We start from the raw sequence: 13,605 nt of genomic DNA, 5'->3' as shown, positions 1-13,605 counted from the left end.
AGGCACAGCACTATAGGCAGGGGATCAAGATGCCGAGGAGAGGAGCTGTGTGTGTGTGTGTGTGTGTGTTTGTCTCCCTGCAGGTTGAATGAATACACACACACATACTGTGTGTGTGCATATATGTATGTAGGCTACAATAGAATAGTTCTGTGGGCTTGGCCGTGTTGGAAGCAACCAGCAGCAGCAGCAGCAGCAGCAATGCGGTGCTGCGAGCGCAAAGCCTCTCTGTCTTGTGTTGTAGGCTACTGGAGGATGGATGGCAGTGTTGCCAGATTTTGCGAGAGAAATAAGCAACTAGGTCTATGAAAACAAGCCCAAAAGGAAGCGACTATTATTGTAGGCCACGTGAGCATCGGATATTTGGAAATAGCCGCTCACAACGTGTGGTGTGGTGATACATGTTGTGTTGTGAGCTATTAGATCTGCTATTTGCAACAGAGAAAAATCTTGGATAAAAGTGAAACATTTTGAACATTCTTTGAACATTTTGACAGCACCAATCTGGTACATGGGTCACAAAATAGTGAAAATACTTTTAGATGGGGTTCCGTGGACAAAACAAATACACATTAATAATGTGGGGGTCCTTCACTTGAAAATGTTTGAGAAACACTGGTTTAAACAACATCAGGAAACAAGGCCAAATAAGAAACTACACTTGGAAACTGGAAACCAGTTGTTGCACAATTTTTACAAGCAAATTACAGAAAAAGAAGCATAAAGTCGCGTAGAATATGCAGACATGGCAACACTGGCGAAGAGAGAGAGAGAGAGAGAGAGAGAGAGAGAGAGAGAGAGAGAGAGGGGAGGGGTTGAAATCGAGTCGAGGCGCGGCTTCTCTGTCGTCGCCTCTCTCTCCTCTCCTCGCTCTCTCTGTCTCGGTTGTCCCTCGGCGCGGTGGGCAGGGCGTCTCGAGTCTCGACCAAAGGAAAATGGACTCACCCCCCCCCCCTCCCCCCACTCCCCCCGCCCCCCCCCCGGCGGCTATAACCTCGATCTGTCAGTCCTCATCCGTCATCACGGAGGGACGCATCCTCCAGCGGCCCCGCGGAGCAGAATATACCTCGATCCATGGCCCGCGGCAGACGGGCCCCGCCACGCCCATCAGACGCGCTATAATAGGCTACATACGACCAAAAATGGTAGATTATTATTTGCGCTCTACAGCGGCGGCGCCGCTGCATGCAAACATCGACCGGCTTGATGCCACATGCACTTAAAGTGAGGGCAGTGGGCTAATTGGGGACACCGCTGCACCCATCCTATACAGGCTAGACAAGGCGACTTTGTGCAGGACGACGAGGTGTTTTTTAACTGTGGGTAATTCGATTTTTACGGTTAATTTGAATGGGAACTGGACATTGCTCTTGGTTAGATAGCTCACAATTGTGCATACAAATCCGCACTCTACCATTTTTCATACAGCCAGTTTCAATTATTGAATCAGTAGGCTATCACGTATGCAGCCTTTACGCTACAGTGTAGGCCTATATAGGCTACTGTATTGCCTACAAGCAGAGGAGTCCAAGATAAATCACAACAGGTTTAATGTTATTTTGAACATAAAATGGTCCTTGGTCCAATTGTTTTTACACTCTGCTAAAGGATTAGTTTAGTTGATCATATCTATTAAACAATACAATCTATATTAGGCCTGACACCTTGCCAGCACTAGTGATTCGATCCTCAGATTATGTTTTATTTCATGGACCCCCAGAGAGAGAGAGAGAGAGAGAGAGAGAGAGAGAGAGAGAGAGAGAGAGAGTATACTGTAGTGTAAAGGGTCCAGTCCATTTGGTTCCTATATGAATCATTTAGCTGGGGACCCCCTGGAACCCCCTCAAGGACCACTGGGAGTCTCCGGACCCCACTTTGAGAACCACTACGATAAGCAGCAGGCTACAACAGTGTCATAATTAACACGATCTCATTAGCAAACTTACAATGGATTAGTAAAGACCACACCACGAAAACGTGCATAGATAAGTTAGGTCGTAAAATACGTAACATATTTACTGCCAACACTTCCATTTAATTCCCATATCTGTAAGTATTCAAAATGTCAAACGTATGTATGTTAAAGGCATACTAGGTAACGTTTTCAACAAAACTAAAGTTAAATTGTATATCTTTTGTGAGTGGCAAAAGTTTCACAACACCCACTCCATGAATTTCACCCCCGGAAGCCTTTTATTTATATATTTTCTACTGAACGTGGACTGGGGGGACTTTCCCGGGGAAATGACGTCATCTGGCCGGAAAACGGAGGTGGAAATGCACTGGTTTCCTGTTTGGCCAGGAACTACCGCAACGGTTTCCTGTTTGGCCAGGAACTCCGCGCTAATAACAAAAAGGAACCTCACGCTGATTTTAAGAGAATGTAGGATTAGAAGATCGAAAAAGAACAGAAAAAGAAAGCACAGCTCATGGTAACTAATGCTCCACTGGCTAAGAGAAACGATCCGTAGATAGTATAAAACAATTAAAAGATCGCTTTTTGAAACGCAGCTTTAAAGGGTGCTGGTAAGGTGTGTTCAAGTTTGCCCTGGGCAGACTTTATGGTGTGATACTAAAGTCTGGACACAGGCAATACAGATTTCCTGCACTGTTTCTAAAAACAGCAGCACAGATATACTAAGCACACTAACCAGCTGAAAATAGGTCATTTTCTTCTGCCATCAACGTGCAAAGCCAGCAACGATGAAAATAATAGTATGAAGGTAAAAGGCATATTTTCTCAATAAAACTATCACTAAATTGTCTATATGAACCACATTAACTGCCATAAATCGTGGCATCTCTGGCTGAAGATACTGGAAAGGTAACAGCCGTAGATTTATTTATGATATACTGTAACTAAACTTGAGGGTAATGGCTCGTTGCTCTGACAGTTTGTGTAAAGAGTTTGAGAAAAGCATAGATTTTCTTTACATCTTGACTGATGGCTTTTCAAGTCGCTGACAAAAGAAGATCTTCATTTGGTTTGTGCTGGCTGTTTTGTTTAAAAAACAGGAAATTGTATTTTCTGCATCCAGACATTAGCAGCGTGCTAGATTATAGATCCTGAAGTCAAGTGCTGTTGCATGGGAAGCACTGATATCTGACACTTGAAATTAGCAGCAACTTTCTTTTTTAAACAAGCTACCATAGTTACATTATCCCATATGTCTATGTATGTTTGTTTGTTGTTTAGTTAGACACATTTCTGAAGTAGCTTTATAATTAGCTTAGCTTACCTTTTTATTCTCTCAGTGGTAGCTTTGCTGTAGTTTATGGATCTAATCATCTATTGGTTTTAGGCTCTTTCTGTCTGGGGTCCACTTTTACATGCTCAGAGTTAAATTAACACCCTGTAACTACGGTAGGTGGTGGAATACATTAATATTCAAACTACATAATATTTCTAACTGTGTGTCTCATCAACTCTTCCTGGCTCAGCCAGATCCCAGTTTCTGTCAGAGGTCTTATTGATTGACTTTTAGCCTGTAGATACGTCTACACTGGCAGACAAATACAGGAGTGCGCACAGAGAGACACACGCACGCACGCGCACACACACACACACGCACGCACGCACGCACGCACGCACGCACGCACGCACGCACGCACGCACGCACGCACGCACGCACGCACGCACGCACGCACACACACACACACACACACACACACACACACACACACACACACACACACACACACACACACACACACACACACACACACAGTCATAAAATCTCCCCTTCCCACACACACACACACACAGTGAGAGTAGCCTGTGGTTAACTAAATGTCCAGCAGAGATAGCCAGGTCAATAAGTGAAGCGTGCCTCAGTACTAAATGAAATGAGCACATTAGGCCTCAAGTACCATAGAGCTCACACCACACTGGAGCAGACCACACCGCACCCCACACACACACACACACACACCCTGTCAACGTGAGTGATACATGCACACATGTACAATGGTGCAAAGTAACTATGTACATTGACTCAAGTACTGTACTTAAAGTACAATTCTGAGGTATTTTTTTTACTTTACTGGAGTAATTCCAATTTTCAGTACGTTCACTTCTTCTCCACTACATCTCAGAGCAAATTATTGTACTTCTACTCCACTACAATTATATGAAAACTTTAGTTACTAGTTACTTTGAAGATTTTGATTATTATTACAACACATACATTAACCACATCAGCCCTGTATACATTTCGGCCATTTGAAAATAGCCGATCGTGACGCATTGTGAGAGATTGTGTAGATCTGCTATTTTTAAAGGATTTTTATCAATTTCATTCATTTGAAAAAACTTGTGAAATGGGACATTCTGCATAATGCGTACTTTCACATTTTGGTACTTAAAGTACATTTTGATACCAATACTTTTGCAGTTTTTTGAATTCCGGACTTTATCTTGTAACAGAGTGTTTCTACATTGCAGTATTGATACTTTTACTTAAGTAAAACATTTGTGTACTTTTTCCACCATAGCATATGCACTTAAAACACATGCTTCGATGCTCGCACACACACGCACACGCACACGCGCACACACACACACACACATACACACACACACACACACGCACGCACGCACGCACGCACGCACGCACGCACGCACGCACGCACGCACGCACGCACGCACGCACGCACGCACGTGCACGTGCGCACAGAGTAAACAGATATACCGTACAAGGCATGCAGCAGGCACACACTCATGCTGGAAACGGAACATACAGCATTTGGCAGTAGTGGAGACTCGAGGTGTGTGTGTGGGAGTGAGTATAGGGGCAGCATATACAAACACATCATGTGCAGGTGGTGAGAGATTGAGCGAGACGGTGCGAGAGAGAGACAGAGAAAGAGAGAGAGATGGAGACAGAGAGAGAGAGGCGGAGAGAGGGGGGGATTGGTATAGAGCTATAGACAGTAAACATGCAGCAGGTGACCTTCTACCTCAAATGGATGACTGTAGCCCATTCCTAGCAGGTGCGCACACACACACACACACACACATACACACACACACACACACACACACACAGAGCCAGGTCTCCCCAGGGGGTGTGTGTCTGTGAAGAGCAGATAGCTGATGAAGGCGTTTCTGTTTCTGCCAATATCCTCATCTGTCCTTCGTTAAACTTAAAAGTTAAACTTTCAAGTTATGCCAGCAACTACAGCGCCTTGTGCATAAAACACTGGTCTAAATGCACTGGACAAACTGCCAGTAAACAGATAGGACACGTTTTATTTCAATGCTGGACTCCAGCTGTGTTGGATGCTACCGTAGACACCCGCAATTAAAGAAAATAACATCATGCAACTCTTCTTCCCTGAAATGAGGCTGCATGGGACCTATATTCACAGCAGCCACTGAGGGTTGAATTATAGCTGAAGGTTAATTGTGTGTTTCATTTGGCGTTTCCTTTAATAGACCGGGACCGTTAAGAGGACATTGTTAAGGAACCGGAATTGTTAAAATCGGATTCTAACCCCAACACCTAAATGCCTGATTCTAATCCAAGGGACCCCCATAACTGAATATCTTTGCTGTTAGATTAGATTTTGTACAGTCACTATTTTGGGCATTGGGTCATTATAAAGGCAATAATGCTTTTGCTCGTTGCAAATCTTTGGTTTGAACTAGGCTTAAGACCTAGCCTGGTTCCAAACCATAGACCCCGCCCACTCTCTGAGTGGACTGCGTCTTGGTCTGTTGTTGAAATGTGAGCCTAGGATATCTTCGATCACAAAAGTACCGTCCACTGAGAGTAGGAGGTGGGGGTGGGTCTAACGAGAAGCTAATCAGCGAATATCTGCTAAAACAAGCTGTGCGATGACGTCAGATGTAGGTGGATCCGTGGATCTCTTGTGATTGGTTTAGGGAAATTCGAATCCCCTCCCCCTTGTAATCGCTGACACTGCAGCCAATTTCAGACTGAAGCTCCACGCAGCTTCAGGCTGATAATCAGGCTACTTAAGACCTTGTGCGGGTTGGGGAGTTGTATTTTGGCTGATACCAAGCTATCTAGTCTGTGTCTGTGTCCAGCTGATGTTCATCATTAAGCTATAGCTGTCACAGTGATCCGTTACATGTCTTCATCATAAGTAGAAACTAGAATTCCTTTCAGGACAATCATTTGAGCTTTCATGTTTTACAGTATTCTAGTATAGTTATTCTATGGATTGAAGCAAATCCCCATCCCAGCTGGCTTTAACAGGTGGAAAAATATGAATGGATGCACAGTAATATAGGCTACACATGACCTTGAAAATAATAGTACAGGAGTTTGTGGTCCAGTTGAAAGCCAGAGGCCAACAGTGTACATGTAATTAAAATGTGCTTTGTGTGCAAGGTCCGCTGAGATGAGACTAAAGCAGCATGGGTTGGTGTGTGTACGGTTGAGATAAAGTGGAGAGAGTCTCTCATGTGAGTACAAGCTCTGAGACTCACGAGCGCACTCACGCATGCACGCACATGAAATCATACGTGCATGCACATAAACACATATGAACAGATAAAAACACACATGCATAGAAAGCACACACAAAGATAACACACAGGCACACATGACCTCATGCAAGCATACAGTACATGTTTATAGAACAGTATAAACACACATGAACGCATAAATGAGCAGACAAACGACAAAGCCACAATGCGTACACATAGTGAAACTGCATGCACACACTCATACAAAACTATACGTGCATAAAGCAGCAACACACACTCACACATATGTGAGTCTTCATGTATGAATATTATTCATACATGAAGACTCATGCCCTCTGGATGACACATATACTGTACTGTCACACAAACACGCACGCACGCACCCACCCACACACACACACACACACACACACACACACACACACACACACACACACACACACACACACACACACACACACTCACGTTTGCATTAGTCATTTATGTGAGAACATCGACATTTTAGGCCGTTTTTGTCTGTGTTATAGTCAATAAAAATAAAACAATAGCCAAAATACAAGCTCACAATAAATCGCGCTGATTTACATTAAATCAGTCATACATCGAAGTACCCCAAGGTTGGGACTGAGCTTATTAAAATGACAATGAAAGGCAGAATTATACAATCTTTTTTATAGATAGAAACCGTTAAAGGACCGGGTATCGTTAAGGAACCGAACATCTAAATGCCTAATCCTAATCCCAACCGGAATCATTTCCTAATTCCCAACTCTAAAAAACTTTTTTTAACCATAAAAACATCCATTCTCTTGTGAGGAGCAGGAAAATGGTCCTCACAATATATTTATCTAATTCTAGCCCTCACAAGTATAGAAAAACAAGTAGCCTACACACACATGTACGCACACAAGTAAAGATTGGTAATATGATGGGTTTATTGGAGCGTGCAGCAGTCTGAGGAGAACATGGCTGGTCCATGAAGATTTCATGGATGCCTCTCTGTCTGCCCTCTGTACTGAATGAATCACACGCACGCACGCACGCGTGCACGCACGCACACACACACACACACACACACACACACACACACACACACACACACACACACACACACACACACACACACACAGTGTAAAATTTTAATGACACACTGTGTAATGTGTGTATGTCCTTTTAATATGTCACACACATACACAAAATATGTAATTGTACTGTACATGGCCACAGACACATACAGTATAGCCAATACATGCCAGATATAGACACTCACACACACACACACACAACACACACACGCATGCAAGCGCACACACGTATGCAGACGTGTCAAATTAAAAGGACACGGTCTGCGTACATGGCTGGGTAAAGATGCATTAGACATAGACACATACAGTGTGTAGCATGGGGACCCACAAATAAACAGTGGTGTAAAGTGACTAAGTACATGTACTCAAGTACTGTACTTATAAGTACAATTTTGAGGTGCTTTTAATTTACTGGAGTAGTTCAAATTGTCTATACTTTTACTTCTACTCCACTAGATCTCAGAGGCAAATATTGAAATTTTACTCCACTACAATTATTTGAAGACTTTATTTACTGGTTACTTTGTGAAGTAAATGTGCAATATTTGCCTCTGAGATGTAGTGGAGTAGAAGTAAAAGTATTGGAAATTGGAAATACTCAAGTAAAGTACAAATACCTCAAATTACATGTACTTAGTTACTTTCCACCACTGTCCATTTGTACCAAATGGTCCCATAAGGCTCCATTTGGTTACTTGATGTGCAATCTCTGCGTTACAAATGTTGCACTAACACTGACAGGGTTCAAGGTTCAGGATTGAACCAGTTCGTTATCGAAGGTGCAGGATATTTTTCATCAACACATGTCGCAACTCATAATGTAATAACGGCTCTTAATGTAATAAACTAAATGTAATAAAAGCTTATAATACAGAGCGTATTAACGTGCCAATAAGTAGGCTATTCTTCATATTGCTGACTATGTGTTCTGTTATGTCAACATTACCTATTTATTCATCTCTCAACATGTGTACCTGACCGGCTGAAGCCAACACGGAGCTTTTATGGATGCATGGTATTATTGATCAATAGAGAACTTATAAATTATGTATGCTTTGTCCACTGGCCTGAGTCTGAGATTAGCAGGGCAGCCCATTCACAGCATTACACAGTAGCACAGCATTTAACATGTGATACAACACCACCAGCTGGTGGTCGTTTAAAGAATAGCACATCACAGGCAACCACCTGTGTTAATGACAATAATGACGCTTCATTATAAAATGAGGCCTTCAACAGTGATACTGTTATGTGAAGACTCTTCATCACACAATCCCATTTGTGGACTCACCAATTCAAGTACAGCTGTTATTTACTGTTGCTACTACTGCTGCTGCTGCCACTACTACTACTGTTCTGCCCCCAGGGCAGATTTATTATTTAAACAAGTAAAACAGTGACCTCTATTGGCAGGTTTATTGTAGCACTCCTTACTTAACCTAAAGCAGGTGCAGCTAACACACTAATTAAAGCAGGTGTTGTTACTTTGCTAATTAGCAGAGACTGGGCAGAAGCTACAGCTTGCTTGTACAGTGCAGACATGTTTGTTTTTCACCTGATGTGATTTTTACTTTCTTCATTTGTTGAGTCCCTTCGATGCAATGCTGTAAGTAAGATTTATGCTTGTGTAGTATGTTACAGTATGTCTGGAATTGTATGTTTAATAGGCATTTACACAATTTTATGTGTTTGTACTGTGTGTTTGTATCGTTCCAGTTTTCACTCCACTTTCACATATAAAGATAAAAGGAGCAAGAGGCTAATCCTGACCCTTGTGAAAAAGTTTGGCTACTGTCAAGTTTGTGGTATCAGGCACCCTAACTGGACAGAATAACTACTACTACTACTACTACTACTACCACCACTACTAATACTAATAATAATAGGGAATGAGCAAATGGAGGTAAAGAAGAGAGTGAACAAGGAGAGAGGAGAGGAGGGGAGAGGAAAGTGTGATGATGATGATGATGATGATGATGATGATGATGATGATCTCTGTTTCCCATCGTCCTTTGTGCCTGTCCTCTTCCTTTCTTTCTTTCTTTTCTGCAGACTGTTCATACCATAGAGTTAAAAAATAAGGTTCATACCCCCCCTCCCTCTTTTCTCTCATTTATTTAAATGACAACTGTCTCTCTCTCTTTCATCCCAGGTGTGGTGAGAATGTAATTAATGTGGGGAGAAGATTCCTCTGCCTTAGAAATTGACAGAAAGACCGACATTCAATGAGATACACTTTGACTTTACATGTTCTTTGAAGAACATCTTTCTTAAAATGTGAAAGATACTTCAAAGCACCTACACAAAGCCATCCCGTCTGTCTCTCTGTGTGCTTGCTCGCACGCACGCACTCACGCACGCACAACACATGGACAAATGAGAGCAAGGGAGAATGACTGACTGAGTAAAAGACGGAATGATGGAGACATTGGAGAGAGGGAGGGCGACTGAATGAGAACATTGTCAGCAAAGAGCAAAGGAGCATGTGGCCTTTTTAGAGAGAAAGAACTGGAGAGAAAATAATTCAGATTTTTCATATTCTATCCTGATTGGCTGAAATTGGCTTCCAAAGTTTGCAGGAGAGCTCCGTTTTGAACAAAATGCCTCAAATCCTGAATGCAGCATGCAATTTCTGTGAAATGTTGCATGCACATTCCCACTTAGTCAGGGGATATTAAAAAAATCTTGGAATAAATTCCTTACCAAAAAAGATCTTCACCAATGTGTTTGTAAAGGTGTCTAGTAACACATCTCACAAAGACTGAAATGCAGTTTCCCTAGGAGAATTTGTGACAGCTCCTGAAAGTTGGGGTACCCACCATAACCTTATGGGGTGGGAAAAAAATCCAAATTTAATTCTGTTTTAAGTAGCATGTGAGGGGTCAAACTAGGGTGTTTTTATGATTCAGAATCCATTGCAAGCATTTGTTTTGAACCAAAACCACTCCTTGGGCTAAAAACGGCCATAGACATTCTTTTCCAGGTATACTTTTTGTGTAAAAAGCCCATTGAGACTTTTACAAACACATTGGTGAAGATTATTTTTGGTATCCCCTGACTAAGTGGGAATGTGCATGCAAATTTTCACGGAAATTGCATGCTGCGTTCAGGATTTGAGGCATTTTGTTCAAAACTGAGCTCTCCTGCAAACTTTGGAAGCCAATTTCAGCCAATCAGGATGGAATATGAAAAATCTGAAAGACGCGTTTTGTTTAATGACTATAGAGAGTAGCCTACATTTTGCATTCTGGACTTTTACTTGTAACATAGTATTTCTATCTTGCAGTATTGATACTTTGACTTAAGTAAAAAAAAATCAACTTTTTCCACTGGTAGGGGTGGGGGTCCCTGCATCTCTCTCTGGCCTGAAAAACATTGAAGACCCCTGTTCTGTTTACAACAAATATTGTAATTGTACTCCACTACAATGATTTGAAAACTTTAGTTACTAGTTACTTTAAAGATATACATATATTACATTATAAAACATACATTAACCACTTCAGCCCTATTTTATAACTAGGCTATTTGAGAATAGCCGAACTACAAGCTCACAACGCGTCGCAAAACACGTTGCATTGTGAGCTTGTATATCAACTATTTTCAACAATTTTAGTAATTTCACTTTTGGTACTCAAGTACATTTTGAATTCCGGACTTTCACTTGTAACAGAATATTTCTAATTGCAGTATTGATGCTTTTACTTAAAGATGGGGTGCCATGATATTTTTCAACCCTAAAACCTGATCATAAGGTATTATTATTATGTAAGGATTTTTTTTCAACAAAAAAAAAAGTGTACAGTAAGTGTTAAAATGTTGTTTTTGTGTGGACACACCTCCAGTTCATTAAGTATACCTGGTTCTCACCTTAGCACCTCCTCCACCACCTTAGCACCACCCACCTGTCCTAGTCCCTCCTCCTCCTCATGCCCATACCTGTTGTGTTATGATAATGAGGGGGAGGGTATGGCTTTGTGATGTCACTAAAGCGCTGTTTCTCTATTGGCACGTTTGACCCTCAAGGTTTCAGCCTCCAGGAAGAAACTCCAAATAGTCAGAGAAGACATAAAACACCATAAAAACACCACCGGGGGGCTTAATGAAGTTCTATCAACCTCATAGACACATGAAAAACAGAAAAAGTGCAAAACCATGGCACCACCTCTTTAAGTAAAACATTTGAGTACTTTTTCCACCACTGAAGAGAACTATAACCTACATTCCCTGCGCTCCCACGAAAAGACAAAAGAAACATTTTTATGAAAAAATGGTTACCATTATAACAATATACTTATTACTTCTAGTTATAGTGGCTCATAGGAATTAGACTATGTGACAACCAGGAATAGTTTGGTGACCACTGGAGACACGGTTGACAGCCGGAATGTAGACGGCATCCGGGAGCAGTATGGGTTGGCACCCCAGCCTGTGTCTTCTGTGAGGAAGGAGCCCAACAAATCCACGGTGAGGCTTTTAGGAGGGCCATTCAAGTGGAGCCTGCAGTACCACAACAGCCCAAGAAACCATCACGCCAGAAGGAAATGTTTGGATCGGGGGGAGTCTGGTGCAACACTCGGGTCCTGGACCTGGTGAGACGAAGGAGGAGCCCAGCCAGGAGGCCATCCACATGAGCCTAGTCCTTCCACGTGCCAGAGCCTCTCTTCTCCCCCAGTCCCGGACGAGTAGTTCCGGACAAGCGGATTGAGTGGCACTGTCTTGCCCTAAGAGGACTGACCGTGGTAGCTACTGGGACGTAAGTCAGGGCTTGATCAACCCCGGCTGGGTCACCTGGGCGACTGTTTTCCGAATGTTACTTGAATAAAAGAACAAAAGTATTGGCATCAAAATATACTTAAAGTACCAAAAGTAAAAGTACTAAAATCTTTGAAAATAGCAGATCTACAAGCTCACAACGCGTTGCATTGCGACGCGTTGTGAGCTTGTAGATCGGCTATTTTCAAATAGCCTATGTATAAAATAGGACTAAAGTGGTTAATACATAGCCTGGTAAACCCTCCCTCCGGAAATCTCAATTCCATTTCATTTCAGGAGTGAGTCTGGCATGATCCGCCTTTCTGCAATATTGGCTCTGTATGCCAAACGGCCGGGCCTATCAGCGTCGTCGCTCATTGTTCTGTGATTGACAGCTTACGTTGGCCAATCAGGTGGCGAGTTTGAGTGAGCCCAAAACACGAACGGCAGCCATCTTTTTCTTGTGCGGCCAATTCTCCGCTATTTTTTTACTTCAAAAAGCTCTCTAACTTCTATTTTGAGGCACGGAATTTACTTATAAGATATCGTTTGGATAGAATTTAGTTGTTTAACTTCATATATGTGGTCAATTAATCATGACAAAGCCTATTTTTAAAAAAAAAAATTAGAGAACCGGTAGGGGCGGGCAGTGACACCATTGTACCCGAAAAAGGCAACCCATTTTGGGTATGGCTGTCTCAAAAGTCCCGTCGCGTCACATTAAGACTGGTGAACTGCTGATTGGCTGAAGGGGAAAAATTATCATTGGCTGAAGGGGTTGTCAGTCAACGGTATTACTCCCGCCCAACTCCAGCACAGCCAATATTGCAGACAGGCGGATCAGGCCAGACTCACTCCTGAAATGAAATGGAATTGAGATTTCCGGAGGGAGGGTTTACCAGGCTAGTTAATACATGTTTTATAATATAATAATTTATATCTGCAAAGTAACTAGTAACTAAATAATTGTAGTGGAGTAAAAGTACAATATTTGCCTCTGAGATGTAGTGGAGTAGAAGTAAAAGTACTGAAACTGGACGTACTCCAGTAAAGTAAGAATACCTCAAAATCGTACTTAAGTACAGTACTTGAGTAAATGTACTTACTTTCCACCATTGGTTCCCACCCATCATCCCAACTGGCTGTCAGAGGTATGAAAACATTTGCTGCACAGATGCAAATCATTGCTAACAGAGGATAGTCTGATTCAGGTAATGCCAAGGACACATTTGTCCGTGTATGGACATGTTGATGTGCTTGCCACAAACTGTCTCTACTTTCACTTTCACAACTTCCCTGTACTGTTTC

Source organism: Gymnoscopelus braueri, assembly GCF_963280865.1.
Source record: "Gymnoscopelus braueri genome assembly, chromosome: 23".
NCBI lineage: Eukaryota > Metazoa > Chordata > Actinopteri > Myctophiformes > Myctophidae > Gymnoscopelus > Gymnoscopelus braueri.
The sequence above is the reverse complement of the archived record's forward strand: the minus strand, read 5'-3'. Positions refer to the sequence as shown.